The sequence below is a fragment of the Cyprinus carpio genome, chromosome B3, assembly GCF_018340385.1.
Source record: "Cyprinus carpio isolate SPL01 chromosome B3, ASM1834038v1, whole genome shotgun sequence".
NCBI classification, from domain to species: Eukaryota; Metazoa; Chordata; class Actinopteri; order Cypriniformes; family Cyprinidae; genus Cyprinus; species Cyprinus carpio.
Genome location: NC_056599.1, coordinates 39,137,216 through 39,152,695, shown reverse-complemented (window position 1 = coordinate 39,152,695; position 15,480 = coordinate 39,137,216). Strand labels below are relative to the sequence as shown.

General features: G+C 40.5%; 1 pseudogene; it reads left to right on the top strand.

Annotated features, from left to right (window-relative positions):
• Positions 1 to 15,480, top strand: part of LOC109072512 — a 79,613-nt pseudogene that overhangs the window by 46,767 nt on the left and 17,366 nt on the right.

The following is a 15,480-nucleotide window of genomic DNA, read 5'->3' as shown; positions in this document are numbered from 1 at the left end:
GCCGCGTCCCTCTCACAATATAGTTCCCGACGTCCCTGGTAGGGTCTGCTCGCTGCCTAGCGGTGCTTCAATGGGCTATCGTAAAACTGAATGTTTGTTGTGACTGTGCGCAGGTTGTTATGCAGTGCGAGCGCGAGAGTGGAAACTATCATCGTCTATATCGTTGTCTTTTTTCGATGTAATATATTGAAAGTTTCACATCTAGATAGGAGACGATACGCCCTATTTTGCAGGCCCCAAGCCAAAACCCGTCTAGGCCTCCTGCCGTCCATCACTCAGCCGCCAGCGGCTCACTCTAGACCGCGGCTCACGGTCTGCCTAGCTGCGGCCTTCAGTAACTCAAGCCGACCGCGCTTCACTCTCTCTAGGCCCACTCTGCTCACTCAGCTTGCCGTGGCTCACTCTAGACCGCGGCTCACTCTAGCCTCCGGCCTCTGCTCACGTCAGCCGACCGTGGCACACTCTAGACCGTCCCGCGGCTCACTCTAGCCCCTCCGCCTCCAGTCAACTCAAGCGACCGCGTGCTCTCACTCTAGACTCTCTGCGGCTCACTCTAAGCCGCCTGGCTTCTGGCTCACATCAAGCTGGCCGGTGGGCTCACTCTAGACCTCGGCTCACTCTAGGCATCCGGCCTCTGCTCACTCAACCGACCGTGCTCACTCTAGGCACCGCGGGCTCACTCCATACTCGCTGCCTCCGGTCACTCAAGCCGGCCGCGCTTGAACACTCTAGACCGCGGCTCACTCTAGGCCTCCGGCATGCCAATCCACTAAAGCCGGCCGTGGCTCTGCTCACTCTAGCTTTGCCTGGCTCTCACCGGCCTCACTCGAGGCCTCCGGCATCGGCTCATCAAGATGGCGTGGGCTCACCTCTAGGGACCGCGGCTTCACTCTAATTCTCGGGCTCACTCTAGCTGGCCGTGGCTGCTGCTCACTCAATCCGACCGTGGCTCACTATTTGACCGCGTCTCCTCTAGTCCTCGGCCTCCTCACTCAAGGACAACCGCGGCTCAGCCTCTAGAACGCGGCTCACTCTAGGCCTCCGGCCTCCGTTCACTCAAGCCGCCGCTGGCTCACTCTAGACCGCGGCTGCTCCAATCTAGCCGCGGCTCACTTTCCGCGGCTACTCTAGGACGTCCGCCTCTGCTCACTCTGAACTGGCTGGCTCACTCTAGGCCTCCCGGCCCTGCTCCTCAAGCCGACCTGGTCACGCGAGGGACTTCGGCTCACTCTAGGGGACGGTGCGGCCTACTAAAGCTGGCCCCCGCCGCTTCTACTCTGAGGCCTCCCACTCTTGCTCACTCAGGACCGGACCGTGGCTCACCTAGACCGCGGCTCACGCTCGTGGCCTCCGGCCTCTTGCTCACTCAAGCCGACCGGTTGGCCACTCTAGACCGCGGCTCACTCAATGGACTCCGACTCCAGGTCACGCAAGCCTGGCCGTCGGCTCACTCTAGAACCGCGGCTCACTCTAGGCCTCGGCCTCTGCTCACGTCAAGCCGACCGGGGCTCACTCCTAGACCTCGGCTCACTCTATGCCTCCGGCCTCCGCTTCGCTCAAGCTGGCAGCGGCTCACTCTAGAACGCGGCTCAGCTCTAGGCCTCAGGCCCTCTGCTCACTCAAGCTGGCCGTGGCTCCCATCTAGACCGCCGGCTCACTCTAGGCCTCCGGCCTCTGCTCACTCAAGCCGTACCGTGGCTAGCGCGGTCACTCTAGGCCGAGGCTCACTCTAGCCGACCTCCGGCCTCTGCTCACTCAACTAGGGCCTAGGCCTTGAGCAGACCGTGGCTCACGTCTATACCGCGGCTCACTCTAGGCCTCGCGGCCTCTGCTCACTCAAGCTGGCTGGGTGGCTCACTCTAGCCTCCGGCCTCTATTTGTGCCAAGCTCAAAATCAGAGAGATGAGCCTTGTGAAAATCGTCGCGTTTCAGAAGGCAGGGCATAGAGGAGAACGACAATAATGTACAGTATGTGGGAAAATTATGTTGTTTTTTTTTCAACCTTAAAACAACATATAACCACCTTTTCATTACACCAAATACACAAAATGATGTTCTTTTTCGCAGCATCATATGGACCGCTGGGCCTTAATATTATTACTGCATTTACTAAAGAGTTATCAACATTCTCTTATTACTAGTAGTGTTGAAAACAGTTGTGCTGCAGCTTAATATTTTTTAATTTAGATAATTCTTTGATGAATAGAAAGTCAAAAAGACTCGCATTTTGTATGAAATAATTCATATTTACATATAGTCCACAAGACATCATATTTAATGATAATATTAATATTAAAAACTTTTGTAGTAATGTAAAAGTTTTAACTATCTCTTTTGACCAATTGAATGCACCCTTGCTTAAATATTATTTTCTTGAAAATATATTAATGGCACCAAACATTTGAACAGTAGTGTTTGTCTAAAGATCAACATCATGAAAATTTGTGAAAAAAGAAAAACTGGATGCTTGCATTTCTTTTCATTCCGTGCCATCGTTCAGAAAAGGGGCAGCAGATGAAACAAAGAAAAAAAGCATGAATAAGGCACTGATGAAGCCTGATCCTCTGGAGCTCAAAGCGAAGTGAACTCGACCTCTGCAGGCCAGCTCTCTAGTACCTTCTTCTCTCTGCTCTCCTCTTACTGACACTGCAGATCTTTTCATCCTTCATCTTCACATCTCTCACGTCTTTCATGCTGAGGGTTTTAATTTGTATTCTTTTTTGGTCCCATCTGTCCCCTTCTTGATGTTATCTATTTCTTCCTTTATTCCTCTAAAGTCTTAAGCATAACTTTTTGACATTTTCACAAACAGTACTCAAGCTGAGTAAATGCTGGTCATGTGGGAGAATTGGAGGTTGGGGAAATTGCATGTATATTTCGGCATGATTTGTAACAGCTCAAAAACAAACACCAATCATATCGCATTTTTTTTTTCCTCACTGATTACTGTTTTACATTTGTGATCTAATGTTACCTCTCCTCATCTTACACTGTTTAGATTCATAATTGTGTGTGTATCACTGCAGATTTAACGATGATGTTAAATTGAACTTGCCTGAACAGTAAGAGGCAGCTGTGATTATGTTTCTGGAACTGATGGCGGTTTGCCACCCTGTTCTTCCAGACAGGTTACCTTTCTCCATTATATCCTGTTTCTCTGTGCTTTGGTCCCCCATTCTTTTGCTTTTCCAATCTCCCCCCTGAGGGAAAAAAAAAACAAAAACAGCCAGGGGGACCTATCAGTGGGAGTTGAAATCATATCATTCACTCTTTCTCGGGTGAGGATCATTTGAGCTGGAATAACTGAGGTGAATGTCACCTTCACAGTTTGATGGCAAAACCGCCTTTAAAAAGCCCATGCTGTGTCAAAACTGCTGCTGAGAATGGAATAAAACTAAAACTTTCAGAGGCCACTTACAACAGTACACAACAGTGACATGGAGAATGTGGAGAACTAATGGAGAACATGCTGGTCTGGTTTTCTTTAAAGAACTGGTGCCCTCTTCAGTTGCTATAGGTACAAAACACCTTATTATTTAAAACGTGAAAAATGTATCTTCTGAAATAAAACAGGATAAATGCATGTATAAATGTACTGTACTCATAACGAAAATTAAAATGGCAACCAGTCCCGAGAAAGAAAAATGCTGCCATTCTCAGAAAATATATGGAAGAAGAGAGACATCAAGACATCTGAATATAATGGTGCACATATACATCCTATCTATTAAGATGCTTCATCTGGATGCTGTTTGAAGGCAGCACAGATATACACTGCCTTAAATCTGACAATTCTGAGTCTACTTTTGGTTTCATCTGTAAAAAATGGCATCTGATAAGAGTTGTGAAATATCTCTATAGGAGATATATGCATTAGTATCATAAACTATTTACTAGTGTCGTCTCTTGAGCTCCATTGGCTTTTTAGACAGTTCCTCAAACCTTTATGAAGCAATGAAAGCAGTAAGACAGCTGTTAGTATTTTCATTCACATTCATTGTAGATCAGTTGGACCAATTTTCTCCACAATGGGTTGTAGTAATTAGACTCAACACAAGATGGAGCTAGTGTCCTTTCTAACATGTTCATAACTTGCATAGCACAGTGTCTCCTCATTTGATTACCCGCTGTTTCCTACACAGCTCACTCAAAAATGACAAGATAAAGCAATGTGAACGACAACGCGAAACGGGCAAAAGCCGGAAAACGGAATAACAACCCCTCACGCCGTCCTGAACGACGAAAAAAAACCTAAAACTAATGCTCAGGTCCTGATCCCTGTACATCAGACATCACACATACACAAACAGATACACTATCTCTTTTCAATCACTGATACACATATACACACTCTGCATATGGCTTGTAACATCATCCTTATGCATAATTACTTTTGAATACTGCCTGAAGAGGTTGATTTAGTAACAGAAGAATGAGTCACATTTAAAAAAAAAAATACAATTTGTCTAGGTTCACATTTCCTCAAAACCCTATTAACAGACAGGTATAATCTATGATAAACTGCATAGTTTCTACAGCATAAGTAAAATTAAGCATGTTTATGACCAATAAAATGGATAGAAAATGTGACATTTTTCATGAGGATTAAGCACAATCTTCTCCTTTCAAATTCTCAATACAGTAATGCATTTAAATGATAGACTTTTATTATTTATTTATTTGTGTTATTCCCATTATTTTCTATAGCCTGAATGTAAAAGTTTTTTTTTATTTTAATCAACATATATTAAAAGCGAATACAACCAATACTACCATGATGCAAATCATTTTATTATTTAGTTATGATTTTGAGGTGAATCTATAATAACCTGGACATGTTCTTGACAGGTTTCCCAACAGTCAGCCAAAATATCTCACTGCAAATAGCAATGCACACATTTTAATGGAAGAAAAAGCATGTGTACTGTTTTTATCACTCTTTATTAAAACATCATGTTTTTTTTTTTTTTTTTTTTTTGGAAACGTGATTAGGGGAAGAAATGGCTTACTAAGTCTGTTGCTATAATATCTTCTGCGCTGTGTGCATGCTTAGAAACAGCAAGGAAAGTGACCTTTGACCCTCTGTGGTCACTGTACACTTTCCCCTGTCAGATATTAATATTGGGCATTAAAGCAGTGTGTGCGTGAATGATTAAGTGGAAGTGTGTTTTCTTGGTAATGGAATGGCAAGAGGGCAAAGGGTCAAATTCTTTGATTGAAACCCTGGAAGATTGGGTCCACAAAATGTGTAGATCGAAAAAAAGCAGAAAGCACACAAATAGAATAGAAAGAAGCAAAAAGGACAAAAGGGAGGGAGAATTAATGATGTTTAAAAAGAGGGAAATTATCACCCTTGAGTTCCCCCACACACAAAAAAAACCAAGACAAGAAAAGAAATTATGGCTCAAAACAAAAGTGTGGCAATCAGCAGCAAGTGCTCTCAGTTGGCCCTATACAAGTGAATCTGATTACTTATTAGACTCACATAGTAAGGCAGAGGATATCGGGCGGGCTTTTCCACTCAATAAAGCTAAACAATCTCTCATCGCACTAGGCACAGTAGGCCTCTCCTAGGGCCAATTAGTTAGGTGGAGGGGAGAGCATCTTTGGTGACAAAAAAAGACAAATAACCCAAAACAGATAACAGAGGTGCATCGATGCAGACAAACCAATAAGAACAGCCTGTACCTTGTGGCAAGGTACCGCTGGCATCAGGTTTAATAACCTTGTGACGTCTCCTGCCGTCAGCACACTGAGGAGAAGGACATGTTCCTGGAACAAGATACCACAGCAGTCAATTATCAACCCATCATAAACTTTTACAGCTATATAATGTTATCCAAAATCATTGAAAAAATAACAATTTATATCACCTCAACGTCGTTTTGAAACCCTTACGTGTTTATTTTTTTTTTTTCTGTAAAAAAGGCTCAGTAAAACATTGACTCTCAGTGCAGGGGGAAACTGCGATGAAAGCGACGGAATGGACTGACGTGAGGGTTGAAAGAAAGGTTTGAAAATGACACGAGGACAACATAAAACAAAATTTGAGTTTTTGGGTGAACCATTCTTTTAACCTTAACCTTAACCTATCTACCTATCTACTAGATATATTCTTGTTTTGTTTATGTATATATCATCGTTTATTTGTATTGGATGTGTTCATGCGATGGTCCATACTTTGGCAATACTGTCATGCCAATAAAAGCAATATAAAATTAAAATAAGAGAGAGAGAGAGAGAGAGGAGAGAGAGGAGCAGGAGAGAGAGAGAGAAAGAGGAGAGGGAGAGAGAGGAGAGAGAGAGCGCGAGAGAGAGGGGATGGTGTAGAGAGAGAGAGAGAGAGAGAGAGAGAGTATAGGGGGAGAATGAGGAAAAGAGTGCAAAAGGAAGATTGGGGCTCTGACGAGGGAGAGAGAAAGAGAGAGGGGGGTTTAAAACGTCAGTGCGTGTGGGAGCCCTGATATGTGCGACGCTCGAGGAGTTTGCGCTCCGGTCAGGCTCGCGCACTGGGATCCTAACCGTCCCACCAGCACATAAAAAGCGCGCGGATAACGGAGATGATTCCCCTCACACAGCAACACGAAACGGAGCAAAGTTGTACGCAGATGGCAGCGAAGAAGTGGTCCTGTCAGTTTCCCACACACCTCGGATGTGACGCGCTCCAAGTAGCGGGGAGTTTACACGGGTGACAGACCCGCAGGGTGGAATTCCATAAGTGGGGAGCTCGGGTTTGACTTTTTGGTGGACATGGAACCGGGTCTCGGCTGTTTTGGATACTGTACCGGAGGAACCCGCGTCTTCTTGAACGGAGAGCTGTCTACAGTAGGACACCCGACGAGATGCGCTCCGACCAAACGGCTTCATCCTGCTGCTCTCTCAACGGGACAGCCTGCTTGTGAGCGGCCAGGGGGGTGATTTTGAGGTCTAAGGGGTGATGTTACGTTTCAGTTTTGCGTTTATTGAACCGAACGGGGGGTCTTTGTCAACGGTTGAGTGGTGTGCGCTCCAAGTAGCCGTCCACCTGCGCGTCAAAGGGTGACCGTTAGCGTCTTCCCGCCGTGCGCTCGCGCTTCACAGGGGAGGGCGGGAGTGAGTTTCGGGATGGGACTCGCTCTCGAGCGCGTATCGACTGTTTTTTGAACGTCACGGTTCGCTTCGCGCGCCGCAGGCCCCCGGGGTCCCATGCGCCTATTCTGTGTGAGTGTGTGTGGAGGAAAGAGAGGGGAAGAGGGAGCTCCAGTGAGAAAAGCGAGAGGCGGTCGCGATCATGATTTTTTCGAGGGGGCACCGTGACAGTACAGGCTCACCTGGGAGCCCTAGGTAGATATGACAGCACCCAGAAAGAGAGGCTGAAAAAACCGAAAACACACAATGTATGTAACGATTCTAAAAACTTTTTGGGCAAAATATTTTAACAGTACAGTAGCCTATCACTTGAGTGAGAGTACTTATAATCATTTCTACAGCACAGCTGTGAGTGTGGTATTGCTTTTTAAACAACAGCTTTAATACAAGTAATTAATAAATAGCTAGTTTCACACCAAAAGATCATAAGAAGTGAGGTGTCTATCAATGAGCAAATCACAGACTCTGAATGAAAGTGGCCTGGAACTAGTGTGTGTGTGAAATGGAACGGAGCAGCACCGAGAGTCTGTAATCACTCCACTCCCACGTTTTTTCCCATTTTGCCGCCTTCAAACACAACATGTAAAAAAAATTATAAAGACTTATAAAAACTTGGCTCCAACAGTAACACTCTGCACTCTTATCTGCATGGACAAGACCCCAAAGACAAGTGGTGTGACACAATCTGATATAAACTTAAAGATAAGGAAGAGGAAAAATAATTACTGTATGTATTTGCTGTTCACAGTGTGAGGAGACCAAAGTTAAAATTCCTGACCGTTCTATTTTAAATAGACCCAAAACAAAATTTTTAAACAATAGTTTTAAAAACTATTCTTAGTTTTAAGTGAACTAAGGAAAATTAATTATGGGAGGCTTACCTAAAAAGTTTTTGGATGTGTGAATGGATGATTTCTGAAACATCATTTTACATATGTTTTTGTCACTACAATAATAAAAGCAATTTTATGAATAATATTACTGTTAATATTCATGGCTCTCTTGCATGGCTCTTTTGAGAATAAGACAGATGGTACTTTAACAATCCTATAGACCAAGTTTTTGTGAAGAATGAAGAATACCTGTAGGAGTAGGATGTCCTCAGTTCAGCTGTTGTCTTGGCACACTGTACAGAGCTTACGCTGACCTTGGTGTATTTATGACTCATATCAATGGGTAAAATATGCCAGGGTATCCATAGTTTAACACTGCCTGTTTTTCATGCACTGCCTGTGAGGGTGTTATAGCTTAAACAACCCACAGTCCTAAATTTAATTCCCCTCTGCAGTCTTCTGTGTTAAAATTATACTGCTGTAGTAGCTGGGGAATAATTCATATGACTTCTTCTTTGACACGTTTTAATCCTCTGTATTCTCCAGGGATACAAAACGCTGTCCCATTAAAGTGGCAAAAAAAAAAAAAGAAGCAAATCAGAATTACAAATCGAAACAACAAAACAGCATTGCTTTATTTTCAGTTAAAAGTATGCCACATACTGGAACTTCGGTAGGATGTTGCATTAGTACAAATCCAGCCTTCCGTGCTCTAAAGCCTCCCATACGGTTACTAACATTTGTCCATTCGAAAGGGGGCGGACAACTAATAAACCCTGACAAAAATCTTCCCTAGATTAATTACAAAACATCTACTTGTAATTAACTGAGAAGGAGCGCAAGTGAGAATTTATAAAGTTTCGCTAAGGAGTCAAAATGAGCCTTAAATTCTCTCCCCCAAGTTTGGATTTGAAGGAGGGCAGTAGTTCCTGAGAGAAATACACAGCACGCCATACCATGGCAATCAACCATTCGTTTGGGCCTGACAAAATTTTATAAAAGAACAAACACTTTTTTTTTTACATAAATGTAAAAAATTTAGAGTGAAGTTTGATGTTTTGTTTTTTTTTTTTTTTCCTTAATGATATGAAAAAAGAAGAAAAAAACACTGCCAAGAAAAGAAACAGGCTAAAAAGAGCAGACTCATAAAATTACAGGTGAAGGTTATGAGGAATTTAATTAAAATACCATACACGGTCTGCCTTTTGTAACTTGCAGAATGCTGTCAGTGCATACCTTTAGATATATAACATCGTGGAAGACAGACAATAATGTAATTATCCAATTTAGCTTACGGCATAAGGTCATTTATCTACCACATTACTTAAAACCTGAGGGAGAGTCAGACCGTGAGAGAAAATGGCTTACGCGTTCACATACCTCAATTGGGCATCAATGGGTAATTTTTTTTTTTTTGCTGTGTGGACAGTGTAATTATAGAACAAATCCATAAAATATCCCTTATAAACACTATTAGCCATTATTATTCATAGACATGTAGAGCTCATTAATAAATCAACCTTAATTTTCATCAGCTTTATTGAAACTAAAAGGGCCTGCTTTAATAAGCCCTTCAAGCTTTTTGCCTAGTTAAACTCAGGAGCTTTCATTAAAATCTATGGCCTGTTGCCCTGAGCTGGATGACTTAGTTTAGCATCTAAGAAAAATCGCACTGATGCAACATGATGCTTATGAGGTTAGAAACATCTAAAACATGGCTACAATATGCCATTGCAGAGTTTATAGGAGCGAATCCACTTAAGATGTCATTTTGTTGTGTGTACTGAATACAGAAGTCACTCTTGAAACCATAGCAATGTTTGCCTGTTTTATTACAGTTTGGTTCTGTGCACACTATATAGACTTAAAGTTTCCATTAAATATAAATTCTAAAAATAGAAAAGATCATCCTCTTATTAATCGTTAGATGTGGAATGGTTCATCCATGCATATGCTTCATTTTTTTAAATGTATTTTTTTAGTCAACTTAATCTTTCTACTTCTTTTCGCAGTATGTCTGATTTCACCAATCATTCAGTCCTTTTAAACACCACCTCTTTTAAACCCTAAGCTCACATTCAAATCTGCCTCCATCCAATCAATGACTGATAGACTAAAACTAGATTGAAAAGAAAAAACCAAATTCTGTACGTAGAAGTGTGTTTTTGCTACAGTGTGAAACATACAGTGAACAGATGTATATTGCACACAATCTCAGTTAAAACACTAAAATATGAAACAGTATAAAATAATAATACATAACAAAATATAAACTAATACAACAAAATAAATATAATAATCATAATATAAAATATAAAATACATACACATTCTTGCAGCCAATTAATGCCTGTTCTTTAAACACTCACACGAATCAACGGTCATCTGTTTGCAACTGCACTTCCTTTCCTCTCTCTGATTGTGATGATTTAAGTGATTTCCCTCCACAGCAACATGTCATGGAGTCAAGAGCTTATTGCAGGGGGCAAATTACCGTGTAAACGTGTTTATGCTATGATATTGGCCCAGCCATCATTCTCATTATGAGTTTAAATTAATTAATACAGTTACAAGATGTAATTTTACACAGTCACATGAGGGAAAATAAACTACACACATCGACATTAAAATCAGACACTCCGGTCCATCTGTCTGGGTGTGTGCAGTAAGCTTTGGTTTTGGCATACACAGAAATGATCAAAAAAGACTGTTTGTTAAAGTGTATGCATTTGTTCTGGTGCAAAACACCAATTCACACACTTTTCGTTAAATGCATGTGACCAATATTGATGAAAGTTATATGTGTTTTCAGGCTCATTCAGTTTAGAGGGAGATTTCTGATTGGAAATCTTAGTCATACTTCTTAAGCTAAATCCCGAAAAAAAGCCAGGACAGAAATAGACCTGAGCCATTAAAGGAAAGTGTTTCAAGCATGACTGTGTTGCGTTAAAACAGTGTCGCTTGATTTTAAGCTCTTAAAAAATCTGTTTGCATGCCATAACGGTCAGATATTCTCTGACTCACCTGTCCAATGACTCGTCTCTTCTTTTCCTCATGGTCTGCTGCCTTGTCTGGTCAGATTAACTGTAAACTCTCCCCTAGATTGACCCACAGTTCAGCTTGAGACAGTAAGAGGGCATGTTAGGTCACTCAGACAAACAAAGACAGAACAAAGCACATTATAAAAGGCACTGTGAGATACACATTATTTTACAAACCACTGGTGTCTACCTGTGTGGCATGTATTAAATGCTGATGATTTTATGCATTAGCACAGACGGACTGAACTCTGGTGGAGCTCATGTACTGTAGGCTTCCCATCCTCCTCATCTTATTCCAGAATGGGCACCATTGACATGGCAGGATTTTCCCATTGAAGATAAACTAGAGGAAAAGCACAAGGACAACTAAAATAGCACAGCTTCTGTGCATACATTATTAAGCTACTACTGTCAACATCCAATAATATCTCAGCAGTTAAAATGCCATATATATAAATATTGAAGCACTGCTTAATTGACACTAACTCTATGCTAGTGAGCGTTGCTTACATTCACTAAGCAATACAGTAAAAGGCAAGATTTAGATTTTGCAGTGGTCTCTCTTTATTGCGATTATAGGGCTATGACAATGAAGGCCAGAAACACACAACACAGACAGTGCACTGCAAGTGCATGTGCTCTTGGGTTACTGTGGTGGGCTAAAAAAAAAAAAAGCCTCAGTACTCAAGGGGGGGCGACAGAGTTACCTTGTCTTTCTGTCTGTGACATTAACCAGAATGTGTTGTTGTTCAGGGCAGACATAGTACCTAGACATAAGAGCAAACTGGCTGTTTAAAGGTAAAAGCCTGATAGAGAAAGAGAATAAAAGTGTCTGTGCACATACAAATATTCATAATTTCTGTAACACTAATGTTGTTCTTTACATTAACATCGGTTTGTGCATTATGAATCATGTGAGCTAATTATATGAATCATATTAACTATCAGTGAAATCTAAATTAAATGTTAATTTATTCCATTTTGCTTAGTGTTAATGTTAGTTCAGAATGTTTACTAATGTTAAAATATACTAATTTTAAAATTGAAAATACAGTTTACATGTACAAAATGACCATTAATCAGGATTAGTAAATGCCATAAATGCATTGTGTGTTCAACTACAAGAACTTGACACAGTTTATAAAAAATGAGTCAAGTCTTTTTTCATGCATTAAGGAAAATAATTATATTTTTACACTTTTCAGACTTTTTAACAGTATTGCTGATTCAAAACACCTTCAAATTATGCTTTGAGGTTTACCTCAGTGTGGATTTTAATCAATACACAGAGGCAATCATTTTTTCATCTAAAAGAAATGAACTTCTGGACCAATAATGGACTTGGAAAGCAGGACAGATTTGTTTGTGTCTGAGGAGGTTTTGCACTTCAAATAGTTTCCCCAAGCAGAAACAGACTTGTAGAGAGGGGCAAAGATGAGTTGCTACATCCAGTTTATTTGAAGCATGGACATCTGTCACCATCTGTGAGAGTAGACAGATGGTTATTGTACTAGCAGAGCATTGCAGTGACTCATCAGGGTGGAACTTGTGACAAAGGCATCTGCTGACATCATTAGGGTGTAACATAGGCATCTGTGTGGCGAATCATTCAAGGCTGGATGAAAATGGTTATATATACTTTCTTATTGTTCCTCCATGGGGTCCACTTCAATATTGATTCTTGAAACCTAAAATCCTTTAATTAGTAAGTGAGCCATCAATTCAAAAATTAGCTCTGAGGCCGCTAACAAAGACTGTTTGAAAATATTGAGATTAGTATGGTGTTTTTTAAGGGCTGATGTATAGAAAGCAGTGTATATAAAGAATGAAAGCTGAATTAATGAAAAAAAAATGTTTAAATTAAAATTATTTTCAAATAGAAATTGCTTAAAATATGTCAGTAGGATTTTGAAAAGGACATACTGTAGTTCAGAAATAAGTTTAAATTCAGCCTTGACTTAAGCTATTAGATGTGGGTCTCATTCATACCTAGAATAGAGCAGAAAGTAGTTGATGTTGTAACAGCAATAAAATTATCATGTTCACCAAACTTTTCCTTTGAAATGGTATCACTTTGAGAGTCATCCCTTAATACCATACATGACTTTTCTTACTAGAGAATTTATCAAAGGAGTCAGTTCAACAATTTCATTCCCCACCCTTCTTTTTCTCCTGCTCTCTGCATCTCTCTCTCCCTCTCTGTTTTCTCAGTGCGTTCCATGAATGATCCTAACAAGTGCAAATGGGGTCAAATAGATGAGATCTAAACTGCCTGTTAGAGCCTGTCCTATAGTGCTATGGAGAATCCCATTACCTCTGGGCATCAGCTGTGCTCTCAGCCGTGGAGGAAGGGAGAGAGAGAAGATGTAGTTTAGTATGGTGTTTTGTGTCGATGACATAGAATCAAACCTCTCCCATTAGACTGTCTTGCACCGCTGCCACACATAGCCTTGTCGGATCTTACGTCACCCTTTATCACCCAGCCTTCACCCTACTTCACTCACAGGGCCGTCGCTAAAATCCATAGGGCCCCAGGACAAAATGTTTATGGGTACAATAAACAGTGCCTCTCAATAGCTTTTGCTTCAGGAAATCTGACGGAATAGACCCAACAATGTGCAAAATTAACATAACAGACTACATATAACAATTTACACATTTTACAGTATTGATTGTTTTCATGCTCTTAGCAGACAGTATTTAAACAGCACAAAATACAGTGTGGTCTGTTTTTGGTCTGTCATTGAAAGTGAAACACATTAAATTTAGACCAATATTGTCTTTCTTTTTTCTTTTTCTTTTATTTTTTTTGAGATGCTACGGAACCTGTTTGAGTATAATTAGCACAACACCTTTGGCATCAAAACAAAAGATATGGGAAGCAATAATAAAAGTCAATTACAACACTACCAGTCAGAGGCTATGTTTACATGCAACCAAATTATCCATTTGTAATCGGATTGACGGATCAATCAGACTGAAAAGACCTTCATGTAAACACCTTAATCGATCCGATTGAGCTTAAACGGAATGAAATTTCGATCGGATTGAAGGGGGTGGTTTATTCCTCTTCTAATACGATTGAGAGTGCGTGTAAACACTCGATCAGATTGAACCGAAACTGAAAGTACTGCGCATGTGCAATGACACAGAAATAGCGTAATATAGCGTAAATGACGTATTACGTGCGGAACAAGCGACTCTTCCTTTTGAATAAAGTGTTGTATAAATGCGTGTCCTATCATTATAAAACTCTCCTTCACTGCAACTGTGAAGTGGAGCAGGACAACCATGTCTTGGATACATACTCATCCACAGGCAACCCGTTTTGGATGCAGGGAGGGGCTTTTTCTTTTTCTTTTTTTTGCGTGATAAATATGAGCAGCACAGTAAAGCGGTTTATATGTATATTTATCCATAAATGGATAAATATTAATTCTGCTGTTAAAAACAAAAAACAAAAAAAACGTGCAGGAGAGTGGTTATTATGTGCAAACACTGAGTAACTCTATATTTGTGCAGTGTGCGCGTCAAAAAAAATCAATTCTGATTTGAAGCTTGTGACACATAAATGCGCACATCAATCCGATCACTTTATTTAGTGATCATGTAAACACTACAATCAGATTCATAAATCAGAATGAATTCAGTCCAATTGAACCAAAACTTGTGCGTGTAAACGTAGCCATTGAAGGACATTGCTTATGCTCACCAGCATTTATTTGATAAAAAAAAGATAATAAAAAAAAACTTTATATATTTTGAAATGTTATTACAATTTAAAATAAGCATGTTCTGTTGGAACATATTCTAAAAATCAATTTATTCCTGTCATGCAAAGCTGACTTTTCAGCATCATTACTCCAGTCTTCAGTGTCACATGATCCTTCAGAAATCATTCTAATATTCTGATTTGCTGCTCAGGAAACATTTCTTATTAGTAGCTGTGCTTTTTCATATTTTTGTGAAAACCATTACACATTTTTTCAGGATTCTTTGATGAATAGAAAGTTTGAAAGTATAGTTTTTTAATCACCTTTGATTTATTCAAGTATTATTTCTTTTCTAAAAAAAAAAAAAAATATCTACACCAAACCTGAACAGGATGTAAGTACCATTTTTATTTGTTTTGCTAGGTTTGTGGTTACAAAAAAAAAAAAAAAATGTTTCATTACATTTTTTTTTTTTTTTTTTTTCATTTAGCACTGCTAACACAAAACTATTTTCTCTCACCATCCCAGCCCACCTTACTCTCTTCCCGGCTCATCTATACCTGGCTCATCTATACTTGCCTCACCTATCACAGACCAGATTGTGCTGATTTGCACCCACACACCCGTTCACCTCTGTCAATACGGCATAATGCAAAAATTTGATAGCCAATTCAGGCACCACCATCTCGCTGTGAATACTGAATTAGCCCTCGTGTCCAAAAGCATCGTTGAACTGAACCCATCCAATAATTTCAGATGGTCAGTT